Raw genomic sequence first — 22,577 nt, forward strand, 5'->3', positions numbered from 1 at the left:
TGGGCTTGCTCTTGCAGCACATTTTTTAAATCCTGTGTTTAAATATGTGGGCATTTTAATTTAAGCTGAATTGTGGCTTTACAAGCAATAGTATGTAGTGTTTATCTGCCTAGGCAAGCTATTCAAAATTTGAAATAATAAGACTAATGTATTTTCCTGTCCATTCTGAACCTGGTAAATAAAAACTGTGAGGAGCGCTTCTTAGGGGAGTGCCTATTCCTTTAGACACTGTGGGAGTTCAGCAACTGTTAATTTTAAAAGCCTCCTTAGTATATGAAATATCATTACTTCTCTACCCAGTGGGAAAGTTACTGGATAGAAGGGGGGATGAGGAAGTGTTACAGAGATTTTGAATCTCTAGGCAATGTGGTTTTGGTGAGGAGCAGAGTGCCAGGCAACTCGTTCTACAGAGAGAAAGGTGGATCACAGAATCATAGAATCAACCAGGTTGGAAGAGACCTCCAAGATCATCCAGTCCAACCTAGCACCCAGCCCTATCCAGTCAACTAGACCATGGCACCAAGTGCCTCAGCCAGGCTTTTCTTGAACACCTCCAGGGACAGCAACTCCACCACCTCCCTGGGCAGCCCATTCCAATGGTAAATCACTCTCTCTGTGAAGAACTTCCTTCTAACATCCAGCCTGTACCTCCCTTGACACAACTTGAGACTGTGTCCCCTTGTTATATTGCTGATTGCCTGGGAGAAGAGGCCACCCCCCCAACTGGCTACAATGTCCCTTCAGGTAGCTGTAGACAGCAATGAGGTCACCCCTTAGCCTCCTCTTCTCTAGGCTAAACAACCCCAGCTCCGTCAGCCTCTCCTCATAGGGTTTGTGTTCCAGGCCTTTCACCATCTTTGTCACCCTTCTCTGGATGCATTCCAGCACCTTAACATCTGTCTTGAATTGAGATCTTCAATTAGGTCCCAGGTTTTGCTTCTGAAGGCACTGTACCAGAGTAGTTCAGGTCTACTCTGTTCCTCTCTTTAATTTTAAAAATAGATTTTACCTCATTAATGCTGATCATGAAGGACCTGGAGAACTCAAGATCTCTTGAAAAAATGTCATACCAGGTTGCAGACCTCTGGCATTGCTGGGCTAAATAGCATCTTTCTTATATGATCTCTTAAATTCTTAGCATATAATTTATTTGGTTGTATATAAAACAACAGTTCTTTTTGGATGGCCATACAGCACACATTCATTTTGCCTCTGAAATGAATCACTTCTTACCTGTTCTAGAAACTACCAAGCTGGTAGTTTCAGAATACTTTCATCTATGACACTATATTGTTATGAGAAAAGAGGATTTTTCCTCTTTCACTGCAGTTTCTGTGCTTACAGGTAAGCAGGACTCCTAAAAATGTAGGACTTAACAGTTTAGACACCTCACAGGTAATTACAATACAGAAGTAACAATATGGCTTAATAAAGAAAATTTAGGTTGTCTGTACTTTTAAAGAAGGTACTTTCAAATGTTAGCATATTTAATAAGCTGTCTTGTCTTTTGATATCTACTCTCCTGCTTCAAAAAGACTCCCTTAAACCTATATGGCATTTCTTGGAAATGTGTGAGATTGGCTCTAAGTTATTGACTCCCAATAGTGTAAACTGGATTCAGATTTGTGATGTGCCCACCAATGTATTTTGGAATCTTACTGTTTCGTGCTTATGGAAAGCAGTATAGACATTGCTAATAATCTAATGAAGGTAACATCCATTACCTATATCTACAGGCAACAACATTTGGTGAGTTTTAAATGCATTGGCATATCTGCCATACATGGAGAACTGAGTTTAACTTCTTGGATTCTGGATTAAGTAAAAATTAATGAAGGTTTGGTATAAGCTACAACCTAAGGAAACAATGCCATAAAACTACAATTGTTTTTGCTATAGAGAAAGCAAACCAGGGTACAGTGGAAACATAATTTTTGGGGATGTAGGACCACTAGCTGAGTACAGATCCTACCCTTGGCTTCACTGTGTTATACATTTGCTGAAATACCATATTCTGCCAAGGATAGTTTTTGATCTTTGAAATGGATGTAATAGATTCATTTCATGATTTCGTGGTTCAGATAGTTCCTGCTGAGGCAAGTGGAAACTTACCTGATGTGAGACAGCAGGATTTAGAGCCTTGGAAATGTTGAGGAGCATGTGAAGTACGTGAATGATTGGCTCAGCAGCACAACAACTTATTTACATATCTGAACTGTCTGAAGATGTCATGTAAGATGGGGTCAAACCATCCATTCCTTCTTGCTGTGCATACAACATGACATTGCTGAGGCAACAGTCACTGACAGTGTTTCCTAATGAAGCAGCCCTGCAAAGCTGGCCCCTAATTATTGGCTTTTGGCTCCTGAAAATAGTTCACTCTATTCCCCACTGCTTTAGTGAACTCTGTGACAGCTCAGGTTTTGCTTTTTTTACATCACATTTTCATACATTCTTTAACTTGAATGTCTTTATGACTTAAATATGCTGAGCTTTTTTTTTTTTCTTCCTGGACTCATTGGTGCTCCCTATTGTCCTCAAAAACCCAAAGACAGGTAGGCTGAAGGAAGACTGTGTGTGGTTAAAATGTCACTGCACTCCAACTAATTCTGGCTTCTAGAATTGTCCCTGGGGGCAATAGACAGCTGGACATAATTTAGAGCAGGCCGCGATTGGTACTAGAAGCTAGCCTGAAAATGAAGAAAACAAAATTGCAGTTTAATCTCTTCTGCTCCCAGATCCAACCTCCTTTTCCTGTTTCAAACATAGCTCACTAGAACAGAAAAGCAAGCACAAAGCAAATTTAAGCAACTTGTATTTGTCAGCTCAAGGGACTATCAGTGTCAATTGAGATGATTTATTTTCCTGAGCATGTCATATCAAGTAACACTGGAGTTGTCTAAACTAAGAGCTGGAATGGTGGAGATGTTGTTTTCATGTTGGACTCACAGGAATTTTAGAACATAAATTATTTTGATAGCATGGCAGGCTGCCTTTCTGCCACACTGCCTGCAAATGTCAACATTTTTTCCACTTTTCAACTTGGAAATGACATAGTGTTGGTGGAGGATAAATTGTGGGGAATTGTATGTCTTACTTTATTGCTGATTAAATATGACAAATGTTGAACTTTTATTTAAGGTATGATTTTAAAGGTTTATTTATCTTCAAGAGAGGTATCATGAGTATATTACATGTGGTGTGAGGTGTGACTTTACTGTAAACTTCATTTGAAAGAAGAACTGTGTTCACAGATTGCTCTCACTTTTCACAGAAGGCTAAGAGGTTAAAATGTATCATAGCAGTTTCTGATCATAGGTGTTGAAATGACAAAAAATTAATAAGGGCCAAAATGTCAGCAACAAAGGACAGAGAACATACTCTCTCATTCTTAAGCCTCTCATTAAAATTCAACAAATCTATTATTATTACTTCTTTACTTCTTCATAGAATTATAGAATATTGCAGTAGAGTGCATAGATGACAGATGATACAAACACTTAATCAGAGAAAGCTCCTCCTCCATTATTCTTGCAGTTTGGTGAGGAAAAAAATATATGGCAGTTACATTAGAAAGTCTAGTAGCCCAGAACTGAAACCTTTATTTTGCTGCAATTATCTCCTGCATGAGAAATGTTGCATGAGTTTTGCTGTGCTGAGGCCTTTGACTAACTTAGGCTGATCTGTGTTTTCATTTCTAAACATCTAAAAATGCTCTGGGGATATTAAACTGTAATCTTGATGGCATTTTTTTATTCTCTTACTAAAGGTCAAGCATGTAGTTTGCATACAATGTATCAAACAATTACTGTCTTTCATGACTGAAAAGCACTCCTGATGATGTTTGTGTGGGATGTTAATTTCTGGCTTCCCTTTGAAAAATTAGAGAAAATGGTTTTCAGGTGCTTTCTCAAAGTTTTAAAGGGCATAACTTTGAGGCTCTTAACTTAAAAGTTTATCCACAAACCCAGAATGTCTGTTGTTATGTATTAGCCATACAAGTAATCAGTATTTAATGTGGTGAGAATTTACTTAGGAAATTTTGGCCTTAACTTTTACTTTTGCACTGCTATTGCTGTGAAGATTTCAGTTTGTTTGAAATTTGAAGAGTCTTCCTGTGTTTTGATTTTTTACTTCTATAAGTCTTCCTAATTCATTCATTGTAGCAGGTCTTCTCTATTTCTCTTTATCAACAATTTTCCTTCTCGTCTGAGGCACTTAGTTGATTGGTTAGGGCTGGATGATAGGTTGGACTGGATGATCTTGGAGGTCTCTTCCAACCTGGTTGATTCTATGATTCTTTCTTTTTCTCATGCTAGGTAAGAGAAACAGCGTACCAGGAAACATGTGTTGATGTAGACATGTGGCTTTTGTAACACTCAAGTTGTCATTCTTACTTTACTTTTCTTGGAAATTCAGCCTTTCTGCATACAGAAGTTTTAAGTCTGATTTTAAGTACTAGGTTTCAACCACTTGGGTTAAAACAAGAGCTATAACTCAGGAATAGACAACCTTCCTGATATGCAGAATCATAACTGAAATACATGTTTGTTTTTTTTCTGATTAAACTGTAGGTGCAGTTCCTTGTTCTGACTAAAAGGCAAAACAGAAATGCCAGAATTCAGAACCAGTATTTTCCAGAATATGTTTGAGGTGGTTTTTGCCTCTAGTTTTGCCTTCTTAGGAAGCTTTGTGCAAATAATTTAATCTATTTCTTGGTATGCTCTCTGTGAAATGAAGAAAATACATGATGCTTGCACAGGGAAGTGATGCATTCACTTATGTAGTTAGGATTTCCAAAGGCAGTTAATGGTCTTTGATACCCAATCCCTTTCAAAGTCAGTGGAACTGGACACTTATCTGTAAGGATGACTTCAGGCAGCAGTGTTAAGACCAGCTGTGGGCACCTTGCCATTGATTCAACTGAAAGTATAATTGGGCAGAACTTTATCTACTGCTATAATCGTGTTTCAGAGAGAAAAATGAATGTGGTTGAATGAAAGCTCTGTCTTGTCTCTATTTTCCGTCCATGTAGTCAAGATGATTATAGGGTGTTCCTGATTTTTCAGAAGGTCTGAAACACCTTCAAGACAGACATTCATACATGTAAATTTCAAGCTAATACTTTCTGCAGAATCTCCTGGACCTTGAATGGAGCATGAAAATGTTGTGATATTTTAGCACGACAAAAATGAGGCATCTCAGAAATGCTGCAATGCAAGAGGACTTTAGAAGAACAGATTTGTGGGACAGAGCTCTTGCTAATGATTAGTCTGCATTTTAGAATTCATAAATATGAGGATCAGTAGATGTGTTAAATAATAATGTGGTTTTGTAAGCATCCTCTAATCTCTCTGAGTTTCCTTTTCTTTCCCTTTGAAGCAAAAATTATTAATACCGGAAAAGCAGCAGTGCTTTTTATTTGTGTTCTGTGTGAGAACTTGGCAAACAACCTGCCCAGTTAACCTGTTAATTATTGTTGACAGGCAGAACTTTTCTGGTGGATATCTGCATGTTAATACTAAAGGATATGTGTCAGAGCATTTTAATTCCTTAATATATTAAAGTTACTTAGTGCTGTCTGCTGGATACAGAAAGCAGCATAAAAATAACAGTAGGTATTTTCCTTTCTGTGAAATTAAGCTGGTTTTCTTTTCACCCCTCTTTGCATGTAATCGGAAAGCATCAAAGTTCTGGAAAAGGCTGGAAAATATCTGTGTCCCTGTATGCTCCCAAAATGTGTTTTTTAGTAGTCTTACCACCTCGTGTTAAAACTCAGTTCTGAGAGTGAGTCTGAGGGAACACCTCTGCGTTAAATCATTGAAGTGTCCATTTTAAGTGGCTGCAGAGAGAGAGAGAGTATTGCATCTGTGTAATACACTAACATCTGTGTAATACACTAACACTTAACTTACAATATATACTCATTTTGAATTATGTGCATCATGGGAATTCTTTTTTTATTAATCTGTTCAAGTTCTCATTCCCTGTAAACCTGAAGACCTGAAAGATTCACTCCTGTGCATTCATGCCTTGCTCTACATTAAGGGCTATTAAAATATAGATAGAGGACTGCTAACACCAAAAGTGACAAAGGCCCAAATTAAACTCATTGATGTAAAGAAAAATAAAAGCCTCTCTCAATTCTTATCAAGAGCAGCCTAGATTAGTTCAGTTAACTTGCTTGTATCAGTAAAGAAACCTCAGAGCTCCATTTTGCCAACAATAGCCTCAGTGTGTATGGGGTTGTGGGCCTCTTTGGCACCACAGCTGCAGGTCATAAATACAATTCAGGACATAAAGATATTAAAGTGTACCTCTTTGAAAGCTGTAGAGCAACACCTGAGGTATCACCCTCTGTCTCCAGGAAAGACTGGTCTCTCCTGTGCTTGGCAGGTGACTGTAAAGAGCACACTTAGAGAAATTCCCACATAAGGATTAGTTCTTAGAAATTATATTTCTGTCATTCCCTGTGTTAGCCCAGGAGGGTTTGGTACATCCTGCTTCCACTTCCTGCAGAAGGCTCTTTGAAGTTGATTAAAGTGTTTTGCTGAACATTAATTCAGTATGCATAAGATAAGGGATAGGAATATGCTTTAGGACAAACACTGGCCACTGTGCAGGTTGCAGTTGGAGCACCAGCCTGTGTGTCTTTCTGTGCATTCATAAAATAACGAGACAAGGGCATGTGGAAAAAAACCAAACCAAACCCACTCACATCAATGCAGAGGGAAGGGAATGTGTTTACCTGATTGCTACTCTGTATCTTACTGGTAGTTACTTCCAGACTCCCTGTTTATTACCTTGTATCCCATTTTATGTAGGGAAGGGTTTAGATTTCCAGCCATACTCTTTAAAATAATGAGTCTCGCTGTGATGCTTGACAGCAGTGAAATGTGTGCTTCTAGAAGCTGTAATTAGAATATGTCAGAAGTTTAGAGTTTGGTCATTTCTGCATTATCCTGTTTCAAATGTGTATTTGTAAAAATCCCAGACTTTTAGCATGTCAATTCATCTGTGAGAAAACACTAGAGCAGGAAAAGCATGGTTGATTGAGCTTGCCTTTGCTTTTCTCAAAGCAGGGAAGATCTTGGTTCAACATTTTGTCAGCAAATTGTCGCTGAGTTAGTAATCATCTGTCTCAGTTATTAAGTCCCTGGAATTTATAAATCTTTCAGACATTTCATATACAAATCTCTGAATGTTACTGGAGCTCCAAACTGGTATATCTAAATAAGCAGTGGACACCAAGAAACATGTCATCCTGAAGATGAGCTAATTAAACCTATATTTCATTTGGAGCTGGAAGACCTTCTTCCAATGCACTGCAGCCTTTTCAGAAATATTTACCAATGCTGAATACCTTTTTTTGACTCTTGTCACTTTAGGACCAAGGCTCAGATTCTTTTACTTGTGCTGGAGATGAGTTGAAACTTTTGTGGTCTGACTGCAGTGGGTTAGGAGTAGCCTGTTACGTTTTTGTGAGTAGCTGTGCATAATGGCTTTTGGGGCCATGTCTTACAGTTGCTGGTAGCTCGTAAATGCCTTTCTGTTTCAAAGAGGAGGGTACAAAAACTACAGAGGTGACTTTGGCCTTCAGACTGTGGCACTGTGGTTGTGAAGAATGACCTTACTTAATTTTCCCATGCTTTTTTTTTTTTTTTCCAATTTTCCCATGCTTATTCAAAAGCAGTTTAGCCGAAAGCAAAAAAACAAAACAAAACAAAAACCACCAAAACAAAACAAAAAAAAACAAACAACAACAAAAAAAACACAAAACAAACAACAAAACCCCAACCCAAAACAACAAACCCATGACTACTGGCCCGTAATATCATTCAGTGGAGTCATTGCTTAAGACTGTTTTCAGGAAACTGTAGACCTTATTGCTGTCTACAACTACCTGAAGGGTGGTTGTGGCCAGGAGGAGGTTGCTCTCTTCTCTCAGGTGGCCAGCTCCAGAACAAGAGGACACAGCCTCAGGCTGCGCCAGGGGAAATTTTGGCTCGAGGTGAGGAGAAAGTTCTTCACTGAGAGAGTCATTGGGCACTGGAATGGGCTGCCTGGGGAGGTGGTGGAGTCGTCGTCCCTGGGGCAGTTCAAGGCAAGGTTGGATGTGGCACTTGGTGCCATGGTCTAGCCTTGGGCACTGTGGTAAAGGGTTGGACTTGATGATCTGTGAGGTCTCTTCCAACCTTGGTGATACTGTGGTACTGTGATACTGTAATTCCTGAACTTAGCCTCATTTCAGAATTCTCTCTCGCTCTGTGTGGAAATAGAGTGTAACTGGTGCGTGTGAGTGTGTGTGTGTGTATTAACTTGCATGTGCATCACAAGATCACAGAAAATGCAAGGGGAGTTCAGTGTAACAGGCAATGTACTCTGAACTCTGAGTCATCATCCCAGTACTCACGACTACTCTGAACTCTTAAGAGTCATCATCTAAATATTAAAGACTGCTCTGCCACTGTGTCTTGATCTTATCTACAGGGACATACCTTATAAAGAAGGGTGTGCTTAATAGAGTCTCTTCACTTAGAAAGTCTGTGAAGATAGCATTTCATTCTGTCTGTTTTAGTGGTGGTTTTGTGATGACGGCACAAATTTTATGAGTAGAACTACCAAAAATGAGAAGTTTTCTTAAGAAGAGAAAGGTAAGCAGGAGTTATTACAGTACTTCTTTCAGAATCAGAAGATCTTCTTTCACAGCACTGCAGCCTTTTCAGAAAGGCTTCCCAGTGTGTGTCTTTTCCTCCATTTTTCAGGAAGAAATGATCACATAGACATCCTTAAAAAAAAAAAGTAAGTTTTTTTTTGTCCACCTTGAGATCTGAATGAAATATTTAATGCCAGTTGGAAACATGTGCTAGAGCATACCTTTTATGATACAGTGTCTAAGGCATTAATTATCTTACAGATTTATTGACAGCAGTAATAAATTATTTTACAATTATTGAGGATCCTCAGTGATTTTACTAACTTGGATTTAAACATACACGAATGGTGTAAGTGAATCATGAGATCATACTAAATAGGAGTGTTTGCTTACAGTTTGACTTGTATTTCTCCAGCTATCAGTTGTTTACTGGTCTGGACCAATGAAGTGCTAAAAGCTAAATACTATGAAATGTTAAACTTTGATGAAAGATGAAGAATGAAACTGTTTCCTTTGCCAACACTGTGGTCAACAGCAGTGCCCTGACCTGATTACTTAAGCTGATGTTTTTCCTAAATCTGTCATGAATCAGTAATTATCAAGTTTTGCAATACTCAATGATTCTCTTGTGAATAGAAAGAAGATTTGTTATTGTAGGTTGGTATTTTATGAAGAGAAGTGTTCAGCTCTTGCATCTGAAAGCTCTATACAGAATGTTTTGCTTCCTTTCCTCCCCCCTCCTTCCCAGTGTACTGTGGAATGCCACAACAAATCTCCTGAAGAGTTTCACAAAATGTGAGAAAAATGCAGTCTGGCCTAATCTGGAGGTGCCCTTTATTGTGTCTTTAAAAACAAACTTTCTTGGCCATGTGTTTTTCCATTCATGGTTGGAAGATACTCAATAAAATTATTCAGTTGTAGGGCTTGATATGTAGAGCTTCTAATAGGAAAAGGAACTTGTACATCTTAGTAGTGTTGGTGGGATGTTCTAACAGTAATTTAATATGGTACTCTCAGAAAAAAATCCCTTTTCCATTACACCAACTGCTATGTGGTAGTGTGAGGTGTGTTGTGGATGGGGTCAAAAGTAGCATTAGGCCCTTGAATGAGGCTGGAAATTCAATCCATGCTTCCCTTGATTATGATGGCAGAATACCAACAACTGGCTTGGAAGTCCTAGTAATCCTTCCAGCTCTTGGATGAGTTTTCTGAGAACAAAATGAGGGGAACTTTTCAGTGAGAGATGTGGTAACATGATGTGTTGTCTGTTTAGTCATTTAAAAAGAACATGGTGGGATGATAAAGCCTCTGTGGGGCTTGTCTGAAGAGAGTGGCTGATGCACCAGAAGGTTGTGCTGCCATTCAGTGAGACTTAGGCCGGAGAGTTGGGCAGGGAGAAATTGAATGAAATTCAATTTTGCACCTGGGAAAGAGCAACTCCAAGTATCAGGATAGGTTGGGGACTGACCTGGTGGAGAGTAGTGAAGGAGAAAAGAACCTGGGGGTCCTAGTGGATGGAATGTTGACCACGAGCCAGCAATATGCTTTTGTGGCCAAGGCCAATGCTGCTCTGGGGTGTATTAGAAGGGGTATGGTTAGTACATCAAGAGGCGTTTTCCTCTCCCTCTTCTCTGCCCTGGTAACATTGTGTCCAGTTCTGGGCCCCTCAGTTTAGGGACAGGGAACTGCTTGGAAGAGTCCAGTGTAGAGCCACAGAAATTATTAAGGAAGTGGAACATCTTCCATACAAGGAGAGACTGAGGGAGCTGTGTCTCTTTAGTTAGGAGAGGAGGCTACTAAAAGATGACCTCATTAATGTGTATGAACATTTAAAGGGTGCGTGCAAAGAGGATGGAGCCAGGCTCCTCTTCTTGATGCCCAATGACAGGACAAGGAGCAAAGGGTGGAAGCTGAGGCATAGGAAATTCCATGCAAACATGAGGAAATAGGTTTTTTCACTGTGAGGTGATGGAACACTGGAATTCCACGGGGATCGTGGAGTCTTCCTCTCTGGAGATATTCAGAACCTGCCTGGGTGTGTTCCTGTGTGATATCCTCTAGGTGATCCTGCTCTGGCAGGAATGTTGGACTAGATGATCTTTTGAGGTCCCTTCCAGCCCCTAACATTCTGTGATTCTGTGATGGTTTTGGTTTCTATCCATACAGATCTATGATTAGAGACTCATGGAAATTTGATGTCACTTTAAGCGAAAAGTTACCATGAACCCTGCCATCCCCCAAGCTTGTATGAGGAATGCAGCCATGAGGTATGTGGGACTGCACTCCCTGTGTGGCAGATCCTGGGATCTGACTGACAGAAATCTTTTGTTAACTGATAGGTGAATCTTAAAGAGAAGAATGTACAAACAGCTCTAAATGCATATGTTGATCTGAGGGCGTGGTCTAACATTGGCAAAGATTTATGCACATGATAGGGGAGTTGGTAGCAGGGTGAGAGGGAAGAATGAAGACATTTGAACCAGCCAGTTCTTTTCTGGTGAGAATTGCTTAACATAGATTTGTGGTTTTTGGTAAATGTGCATATTAGAAGAATGCTGACCTTTAGAAACAGGATTTTCAATGAATTGCTATTGTTGCTGTTAAAAGCATATGGACTTAGGAGCAGCAGAAAATACCATAAGCCTAAGAGATTGGGAATGCACTGTGGAAACAAACACCCCCCTGGCAAAATACAAATGTTTCCTCAGTGGTGTTCTTCGTAAAAAAGTTAAGTCAACGTAGTTCCTTCTGAAATCTGCACACAGAGGTACAGAATCTCAGTCTGTCAGGTGGGGTTTGGAAGTGACCTCTGGAGATCACCTATTCCACTGCCTCTGCTATAGCATGTTCACCCAGAGAAATTTGCCCAGTGTTGGGTCCAGGTGGGCTTGGAGATTCTCCAGAGGAGACTCCAAAGCCTTGATAGGCAGCCTGTTCCAGTGCTTCAGCACTCTCACAGGAAAGACCTTTTTCCTCAGGTTGAGGTGGAACTTCCAGTTTAGTTTATGGCTGTTGCTCCTTGCCCTGTCATTGAGCACCACCAAAAAGAGTCTGGCCTTATCCTCTTGACATTCTTTCAGTCTTCTCTTCTCCAGACTAAACAGCACCAGGTCTCTCAGCCTTTCCTCATAACAGAGGTGTGCCAGCCTTCTAATCATCTTCATATCTGACTTGGACTCTTTCCAGTAGTTGAACTGGGGAGCCCAGAACTGGATACTGCATAGCCCTCAAAGACATATGCATGGTGAACTAGTGAATTAAATAGTACCTACTGTGATTTGCTTTAAAACAAAGAAAGCTTTTATAATATTCTTGAGCTGAGTTTATCTGTTGTGGGAATGTTGTGCAGGAATGTAATGAAATGGAGATAATGAAAAAGATGTAGAAATGTAGAGCTGCCCTCTAGTGGCACAATGACAGTGTGAGGTGTGTCTACTTCTGTTAGCAGTGGCTGCAAAGAGGAGTCTTTACTCGAAGGCAAACCAAAATGTGCGATTTTTTTGGAAGGAAGTCTACAGTTACAGTGCAAACGTCAGGTGAACAGTGGAGGAGATGGAATATTAGGCATAGAGCACAAACACAGTGCCCTCTGGGGAGGTGGTCTTTCACAATTATAGCGTACAATCTACAGAAGAGCCCCACAGGCTTTTAATCCAGAGCTTGCTCCAAAAATTCTCAATGTATTAAGTTTGAATTTTTAATTCAGCTCATTGCATGAAGAGAGATCATCTATGAAATTAGGATGTAGCTTCATAGATGAACTTGCCCTAGTCTGAAACTATTGAAATGGATGGCTTTGTCCAAGGTTATTGTTGTGGCTGTCAATGGGCCCGTGACAAGCGGAGTCTGTCAGGGATCAGCCCTGAGACCAGTCTTGTTCAACATCTTTGTTGGTGACATGGACAGTGGCATTGAATGCACCCTCAGCAAGTTTGCTGACAACACCATGCTGTGTGGTGCAGCAGACACTGGAGAGAAGGGATGCCATCCAGAGGGACCTGGACAGGCTGGAGAGGTGGACACAAGCCAACTTCATGAGGTTCAACAAGACCAAGTACAAGGTCCTGCATCTGGGTCAAGGCAATCCCAAGCACAAATACAGACTGGGCAGTGACTGGCTGGAGAGCAGCCCTGAGGAGAGGGACTTAGGGGTGCTGGTGGATGAGAAGCTCAACATGACCCAGCAGTGTGCACTTACATCCCGGGGAGCCAACCAGGGAGGTGATTCTCTCCCTCTACTCCGCTCTGATGAGACCCCACCTGGAGTACTGCATCCAGTTTTGGAGCCTCTATTACAAGAGGGATGTGAACATGCTGGAGTGTGTCCAGAGAAGGGCCACGAGGATGATCAGAGGGCTGGAGTACCTCTCCTATGAGGACAGACTGAAAGATTTGGGGCTGTTTAGTCTGGAGAAGGCTCCAAGGTGACCTTATTGTGGCCTTCCAGTATCTGAAGGGGGCCTACAAAAAAGCCAGGGAGGGCCTTTTTAGGATATCAGGTAATGACAGGACTAAGGGGAATGGAGCAAAGCTGGAGTGGGTAGATTCAGACTAGATGTGAGGAGGAAGTTCTTCACCGTGAGAGTGGTGAGAGCCTGGAATGGGTTACCCAGGGAGTTGGTTGAGGCCCCATCCCTGGAGGTGTTTACGGCCAGGCTGGATGAGGCTCTGGCCAGCCCAATCTAGGATAGGGTATCCCTGCCCATGGCAGGAATATTGGAACTAGATGATCCTTGTGTTCCCTTCCAACCCTGACTGATTTTATGATTCTATGATTTCCTGCTAAAGAACTCCTTCCTGAATGCTACTTTAATCCATTCTGGTTTGCATAGTCCTGCTCTGGTTCATGAAGAAAGGGACCCAAATTTTGGGTGAAACGACCCAAAATTATGAGTTCTCTAAACAGACTCACCTTAAAAAAGGAAGATTATGTCTTTATGGAGAGTGTCAGCATATTGTATCATAGTATATGCAATTAAACTGATCTTCCTCTTGTTTAAGCTGTGGTAATAACTACTCTTCACCCCTCTTAAGTCAGTGTGCTGTTTTAGAATTACCTGAGAGAGAAAACATTTGGAGTATGTTACATAAGTGATGTAGCAAGCTGTTACGTACAAACATTTTGTCCTTTGTGAGGCTTCATTTGTTGCCTCGTCAAAGCAATTAAATAACCCTCTCTCAGAGAGTTATTTGGAACAGTAGGGGAGTTTCTGCAATGACTACAAAGGTGTTTCCATGTGATGTTAGGAAGAACTAGACTGGTTAGGAAAGGTTAAACATTTCTCTCCTAGTATGCTTTAGTCTTTTCTGAAGTTGCTGCTGCATATTCTGCTCAAAATGTGGTTTCAGTTTGATTTTTTGTTCAAGAGAAAGTTGGGTAGGATGGATTCAGGGAAAAAGTCTGAACCTGGCAAGTGTAGAAGTAAAGATAATATTGATTGCAAACAGTTTTAATCAGTGTTTACTGCCTGTGCAGAGGCTTCAGAAGATTTACATGAGAGGGAAGACTTCTGCTCAGGGAAGTCATGAGCAGAGTTTAAGGACTGCTGATGAATTGGATTTTCCTTTTTTTCATGCTTATCAATAGATCTCCCTTCTGTTCATGTTCGTGCAGATGCTTTTGTTTTCCTTTTAATTAATGCAATGCTTTTTAGAAGGCAAAATCCAATTTCTTTGTGTGCAGGAGTCCTGGAAATATAGGCAGACCTATGACCACACAAGTGTGGGCTTTGAAAAGCACATACACATGTACTGACATGACATGTGCAGCTGTGTAAGGGCCTTTCAGGTAGCATCCGCTCTATTTGTCTCCAAAGCCTCCTCTAGAGGCTTCTCTGCTAAGCTACACAAAACAGGTTTGCAGAAAGCTGAAAGAATACCCCATCCCACTGCTATGAACCAGAATTACTGAAGATAATGGTGTTCCAGTTTATTGCTGGGGTTAGGAACCAGAACTAGTCCCTTTTGACATGGATGTAACATAGCTGCATAACTGGGAAGTCAGAAGGTAGTGCTGGAGGGTACAGTCAAAGACCTCCCTCTGGAAATTCTTCTCTAAATTCCTGAAAAGAAGGCAAAATCTTCTTGTCCCCGGCAGATGGATGTTGACTTATCTCTGAGACTGTTCCCCTCCAAGGGCTATTCTCTTGCTGTTAATGTAAGAATGGACATCTTGGCTCAGTTCTGTTGGTCAGAGTAATCTTTGGAAGGCTGTCCTGAATCTGGAGAGGCCAACTGTGGTATCTAACACTGTTTTCTGATGTGGAGAAATGCAGGTGCTCCATAGAAGTTGCTTAGTGATTATATGGATACTTGGATACATGGGATGGAAACTTCCAGGGATAACTAAGTCCAGTAAGACTCTGTGGTAATGGTCAGAGAGTAGGATATATGTTAAATTGTATGCAGTATCCTGATGTACATGTAATATTCTTATAATAACAGCCTAAGTCTTTAAATCTTATCAGATTGTGTTTGGAAGGTTATACTCAAGCACATGACAGATGATGCTAGTGTGCATGCTTCAGTTCAGGAAATAGTGAATTAATAAAGTGGTAATACTTTAATAATGTGATAATACTTTGTTACATCTGCCACTTCTTGTGGGATATTTAGTTCCTTATTTCAGAATGCAACCTATCCAGCAGTAGGCATTGTTTTCCTTGACTTTCCCACCTGTCCCTTCACCCATATCCACTTGCTTTCACAGGGCTGTGTTTCTCTTCCATTATTGTGGTTCAGTGCTTTTTATTGATGATAGTTAAAAAGATAGTTTGGGATATCTCAAACAAGAGAAAACAGTTGTCAGAGGAGCAAACAACTGCTTTGTGCTTAGAAACATCTTTGCCTCCTTCCAGAACTGCTGATGCTGGAAGGTGAAGTAGTTGCTGGCTCCTCTGGTACCTGTTTTATTTTGAGTGAGATACATGATACAGATTATATCTTTACCAGACTACCTGTGGAGGTTAATTTGCATGAGAACAACATTTACAGTAGCCTTCAGGCATATAGTAGAAGACGCAGTTGTTGAGTCTCTAGGGAAGTTCATGTTGTCCTGTAGATACACATCCAAGAATATAATTTATATTCCCAGCAAAGATGCGTTCTCATGCACGCCTTCAGTGGGGAGTATGACCTCTGCAGTGGACCTCACTGTGAGTTCCAGCAGGGAAAAAACTGTAAGCGTCATGAGCTGTGATTTGTTTTCCGAAAAGACTTGGAGATTTTCCACAAACACTAGGTATCTGTCTAACTGAATTTGCAAGTTCCTCCAGCTGCCCTGGGGAGCTTGTAAGTTCATTGAACCTCGTTCCTGCCTGCATGGAAGTTAGAACACGTGAGCGCTTTGCCAGCAGGGCTGGTAAATTCCAAGAATCCCAGAAACCAAATTCACAGAAATGACAACCCTACTGGTCACACTGGTCAAACTAGAAATGCTTTGGAGTTTCATGAGCCTTAGCTGTTTCTTCATAGAATTTACAAGTTCCAGTTGTGTGTCTACGTAAGGGACTCTGGCACAGACATCTGGAGTTTTTGGTGGTTACAGTCATAGCCAGCACAGTGCGTAAGCAGGACCTGCAGAATTTGAAGTACTGATGGTTTCTCAGTAAAGCCTGTAAATCTGGTGGTCCCTGGGCAGAAGGTTTTTGAGTCTGTCCCTCCTGTTGACTTAAAAGAAGATCTTGTGATCTTCAAACTTCAGGGATGGATAACATTTATCACATAATTAAATGCACTTTTACTTTCATCAGAGCCTGCATTTAATGATTGACAGAGATAATAAATTGTGCCTCAACTGGCATGTTTGGAAAACTCCAAATATAAGAAAGACTGGAAGTACTAAAGTCGTGTTATTAATGAATGAGAATATGAATTCTGTGAGCTTTCTACAGAAAGATTGTCTAGATTTTGTCAGAAAGCTTTCCTCTCATGAAAGACCAGACATTCTGTATTTAGATGGCAAAGAGAGTATTTTAATTATGTAACATTAAATGGAATAAACCCCTATATTTCCCTAATGGGTTGTTTCACAAAAATTAGAAGCTCCCTTTGAATTGTAATACTGCATTAGGGGAGCCCAGGAAAGCTGGTCAGTGTTCAAGGATCGCCTCCTCCAGGCCCAGGAGCAATGCTCCCAAAAAAAAAGGAAGGCAGGTAAGAATGCCAGTAGGCCTGCATGGATGAATAGATTGCTGCTGGACACACTTAGATGCAAGAAGAAAGCCTACAGAGAGTGGAAGCAAGGACAGGTAACCTGGGACCAGTACAAAGAAATTGTTCATGCAACAGGAGCTCAGGTTAGGAATGCTAAAGGACAGCTGGAGTTGAATCTGGCTAGGGACATTAAAGGGAATAAGAAGAACTTCTTCAGGTATATTAGTGAGAAAAGGAGGACTAGGGAGAATGTGGGACCCTTCCAGAAAGGAAATGGAGAGCTGGTGACAAAGGATATGGATAAGGCTGAGGTGCTTAATGACTTCTTTGTCTCAGTCTTCAATAGCAAAGGCTCCAACTACAATGTCCAAGTCGCAGAGGGCAAAAGTAAGGACTGGGTGAAAGAAGAGCTGCACACTATAATTGAAGATCATGTTCATGAGCACCTAAGGAATCTGAACGTGCTGAAGTCCATGTGGCCTGATGAGATCGACCTATGGGTCCTGAGGGAACTGGTGGATGAAGTTTCTAAACCACTGTCCATCATATTTAGAATCATAGAATCAACCAGGTTGGAAGAGACCTCCAAGATCATCCAGTCCAACCTATCACCCAGCCCTAACCAATCAACCAGACCATGGCACTAAGTGCCTCATCCAGTCTTTTCTTGAAGACCCCCAGGGACGGTGCCTCCACCACCTCCCTGGGCAGCCCATTCCAATGGGAAATCACTCTCTCTGTGAAGAACTTCTTCCTAATATCCAGCCTATACCTCCCCTGACACAACTTGAGACTGTGTCCCCTTGTTCTATTGCTGGTTGCCTGGGAGCAGAGGCCACCCCCAACCTGGCTACAATGCCCCTTCAGGTAGTTGTAGACAGTAATAAGATCACCCCTGAGCCTCCTCTTCTCCAGGCTAAACAGGCCCAGCTCCCTCAACCTCTCCTCATAGGGTTTGTGCTCCAGGCCCCTCACCAGCTTTGTTGCCCTTCTCTGGACATGTTCCAGCACCTCAACATCTTTCTTGAATTGAGTGGCCCAGAACTGGACACAGTACTCAAGATGTGGCCTGACCAGTGCTGAGTACAGGGGAAGAATAACCTCCCTTGTCCTACTGGCCACACTGTTCCTGATGCAGGCCAGGATGCCATTGGCTCTCTTGGCCACCTGGGCACACTGCTGGCTCATCTTCAGCTTACTATCTATCAGTACCCCGAGGTCCCTTTCCTCCTGGCTGCTCTCCAGCCACTCTGTCCCCAGCCTATAGCGCTGCTTGGGGTTGTTGTGGCCAAAGTGCAGAACCCTGCACTTGGCCTTGTTAAATCTCATCCCATTGGCCTCTGCCCACCCATCCAGCCTGTCCAGGTCCCTCTGCAGGGCTCTCCTACCTTCCAACAGATCAACACCTGCTCCTAGCTCGGTGTCATCTGCAAACTTACTGATGCTGGACTCAATCCCCTCATCCAGATCATCAATAAAGATATTGAACAGGACTGGGCCCAGCACTGATCCCTGGGGAACACCACTTGTGACTGCCTGCCAACTGGATGTGGCACCATTCACCACCACTCTCTGAGCTCTGCCATCCAGCCAGTTCTTGATCCAGCACAGAGTGAATCTGTCCAAACCATGAGCTGCCAGCTTGGCTAGGAGCTTCTTGTGGCAGACAGTGTCAAAGGCTTTGCTGAAGTCCAAGTAGACTACATCCACAGCCTTCCCCACATTCACCAGGCAGGTAACCTGATCATAAAAGGAGATCAGGTTGGTGAGGCAGGACTTGCCCTTCCTAAACCCATGCTGGCTGGGCCTGATCCCTTGGCCATCCTGTAGGTGCTTTGTGGCCAGTAACCACTGCTTCTGTGGCATGGAATAACATTCTTGAACCCACTACTTGAAACAAAAATGCTGGGATGTACGTCTCTCTCCTTCTGTCACCTTCTGCTCCTGTGCCCAAATAAAATGCATGTCCTGTGTTATAAAAAGTAATTTTCTTTATCTTACTAAATATTGTAGAGGAAAGAAAACCTGTGGTCCTGGTAGTGAAGACGTGCTTATTGTGCAAATGATACTTTCTGAATACAGGTGGGTGCCTGAGTAAATGCAGTTGCAGAACCAGAGTCTAAATGTCTGGTTTTGAATTTGTTATTGACTACTTGGGATCTGTTGCACAGGGTGTTTATGCTTTGTGTTGCTAGCTGTGCAGAGGGGCTGTTGAAGTTACATACTTCCACAAATACATATTTTTCTATGTGCATTATTATCAAAAACTGTGTCTCATCAGGCAAACAACAGTAAAACTAGAGAAGATTTGTAATTGAATCTGCATTTCCAGACTTCCTTCCTGTTCTTTTTGCAGATATGAGCAGTCTAGCTCTCGAGGTATCACAGTCAAAGAAAATGATCAATTATAGAAAATATTCTTTGCCACAGCTGTATTCCTGTGGGAATGCAGAATGCAGAAGAGGTGCAGGTGAAGGAGAGCTGTGGGAACGGAGTGAAGAGAAGTGGCAACAGGCAGACCCTTGCACTGACAAACCTTGGTTCTCACATGCAGCTAGCCACCTTATCTCAAAGGGGTAGATCATGGACCTTTGCTAACGAGAATAACAAGGTGTGTACTTATGCAGATGTGGTGGGTTGTCCCTGACTAATTATGCTCATGTGTAGGCATGTGCTTTACTGGCTGAGTGTATAAATTTGGGCTGTTATGATCAATAAATGGGGCTTCTGCATAATTCATAGTGAATTGTTCTGAAGACTCCCTCGCGGTGGACCCAACACCATATTGGTCTATGGGCTTGTTTACTGTGGCCTGCACCAAGCAGAAATAGCAGGCAGTGGGGCCTGCAACATTATCCTTCATAGAGATTTGTCCTTTGTTAGCTGACACAAAGACTCTTAATATTACACATTTCTCTTAAAAAAGGGAACGTGACAATACATTTTATGTCAGAGCAGTTTTTCTGTGGCTGTAGTCTCTGTCATCCTAGTTCTGAGCATTAGATGAGTTGATCTGCATGTTGATGCAATCTTCTGAGGCCATCTCTTGATGTGACTCTTTCTTCAAAGCATTGTGGGCATTCTTCTTATGGGAGGCTGCTCAACGAATGTCTTTTCCATTATATTAGTAGTAAAGTTACCTGTCAGTTGTGAGTCTTGCACCCGGCCCTCCTCCCTTGATTGGCAAATCTTCCTTTTTCTCACAATTAGCAACTGAATAGAAATTGCTGGATGGAGTGAGAAGTCATATTTCCAGTGATTTGCAAATTGGATTTGATGTGCTTGACTTTCAAGTTGATTTTCTCAAAGCTATTGATGAATAAAACTCTTCTCATGTTTCCCCTTTTTGATCAAAGTTAACTCCTACTTTGAAAGTTTCTTACTCTTGTGTATCTCAAGTATAATGCTTGCAACTGTTAAGAGTAATTAAATTTCGAAGCTCTGTTATAAAAGAATCAGCAAGAACATACAAAAGCAGAAAAATATGCAGTTAAGACTATACAAACCCATCCTTAAATAGCCAACAGTGAGTAGGGATTACGTATCACAGCAGTAGCATTTTCTGTACAAAGGACTCCTGCAAAATCTAGACAGAATGGACTGCACAGAGTATAGCACACAGCTGCATCTTCAGGATTTGTGATTCTTGGATTTTCTTGATTTCTTTTAAAAGTCATGGCTTTGCCTCAAAGGGTGTAGCTGAAAATCCTTTTAGATAAGCAGGACTCTTCAGTCCAGGATTTTGCCTTGACTGTCATCTGCAAAAAATGTTAGCTGATGTTTCATTTCAGTGTGACAAACAAAAGGCTTGATTCTGCTGTTAGGTCTGAGTTCATGAATCATCAAAAAGTGCATTAACCTATGTGTGTGGGTGGTGAACTGCAGCATGTGCCCTAGGCTGTTGCTCCATCAGGACTGTAGAGTCATCCAAAAGGGTGGACAGCTTTGTGTGCCTTCCCTCTCTGTGCTGAAACGTAGTCCCACTCTCCAAGTAGGGGGTGAATTAACCAAAACTGAGGAGACTGTAGACCTCTGTGCTAGTTACTCATACCCTACTATCTGAACCAGGTATCTCTGGCACACATTTCATGGGTGTAACGTGTTTCATGAGCTTGGTGGAATAAATACGGCATCTAAACATCTCCAAGTATGCAGTCAGGAGAGAGGTGGGGGGATTGTCATTTAAAACAGCTTTATAATTGCTGAGATGCTTGGACAGAGATGCAGAAGATATATAAACATCTCTGGAAGGCTTCTTTTTGTGTCTTTGAAGTAGGAAATAGAGTCTCTCTCTCTCTCTCTCTCTCTCTTTTTTTTTTTATATAATTACCTGTTTCACTACAGTCACCTTCTTCCCTTTCCTCATTGCCTAGACTTTTTTGCCCCCCCCCCCCCCCCCCCCCAATGATTATTTGTGTCCTCATTCTTCCTCCTGCTGCCTGCAGGAATTGTGGAAGTGTGGGAATTACACTCCTTTTTAGGAATGACCACTGGTTTTCATATACGTGCACACGTAAGAAGGATTTTCAAACAAGGTTAAACTTGAATTCTAGAATCATAGATTCAAGCAGGTTGGAAGAGACCTCCAACATCATCCAGTCCAACCTCTCAAAAATAGGTGAAAAATAAATTTGTTGAGGATATTAAATGTATGGAAATGCATGTCTTGGGGAGTTCATGAGCTACAAATTGTTGGAGCCTAGAGGAGTATTTGGGAAAGTACCATTGTATTTACCTTGTTCTTGTATCTTATTACTTACAGGTGAATTAGATCTTTTGGTTTGACACCACTATGGTAATATTTATTGTAGGGAACACCTACCTCAGATAATTTTTTGTATATAGAGATTCCTATGAAATGCCAATCTGGATCTTATTGCCTTCAAAAGAAGTGAGAGCTGAGTGGGAGATTCAACATGTTAGCCTTTAATTACTGGCATATAAAATGTGTCATCCTTCTTTCCTCTTTGTTTTTCTCCCAGGTCATATCTGCCATAAGTGAATGTGATGCTCTGTGGTTAACAAACCTGGTGGAAGATTGTGTTTGCACACTGTGATCTAGCAGAGTTGAATCAGGGAGTGGGAACAAGTGATGTGAAGTCAGGTTTCCCTCTGAGATGTTAAAGGTTTTCCAGGGCAAGAATTGCTGGATACTGTTATGGCAGTGAAAAAAGGAGAAGAAAAAAAGTGGTGGGAAAAGGGTAAATAGCCCCTGTTTGCCTTCTCACCTGTTTCCAGTGGCTTCAGAGAGGGAGATCAGAAGTTGGCCATAAGCATGCAGTAGGGAGAAAGGAAGTAAAGAAGTTATGAAAAAACAAAGTGAGAGCAACACAGTACTACCTACTGTGGGGTGCAGAACAAGACCTTCTTAAGCCCTCTGCCCTGTGTTTTCACAGTGAAATGGCACATTCAAATGGTGTTTCCAAATATCTGGCTTTCTGTTTGGTTATGTTTGTTCCTGTCTTTCTGCAAATTCTCTTGGGAACATGCATAGACGTTAGTGGGGTTCTGAGAAGCTCAGTGGTTTGTTTTCACCGAAAATCTCTTCCCTTCCCTCCCTTACTCATCTGAATTCCCATGGAGGAAGCTTCCTTTATCACCCTCTTAGATTTCTGATTTCTGCATACTGCAACAGCAGCAACTGTGGCTTTTCTTTGCTGCAGCAAGTGTTGCCTCTTGACGCCTCCCTGAGGGATCATTATCAGGGTGGAGGCTATTTTCTTTCCTAGAAACAGGAAGAGAAGAAGAGGATGAGAGATGGGAGGCC

The 22,577-nt window shown here is 41.6% G+C and overlaps 1 long non-coding RNA gene across 5 annotated transcripts in view; it reads left to right on the forward strand.

Annotated features, from left to right (window-relative positions):
- LOC135176739 (uncharacterized) overlaps nt 1–22,577 on the forward strand; it is an 80,613-nt gene that overhangs the window by 993 nt on the left and 57,043 nt on the right. The gene's annotated exons all lie outside the window — the stretch shown is intronic.

Source organism: Pogoniulus pusillus, chromosome 7 (assembly GCF_015220805.1).
Source record: "Pogoniulus pusillus isolate bPogPus1 chromosome 7, bPogPus1.pri, whole genome shotgun sequence".
Lineage (NCBI taxonomy): Eukaryota > Metazoa > Chordata > Aves > Piciformes > Lybiidae > Pogoniulus > Pogoniulus pusillus.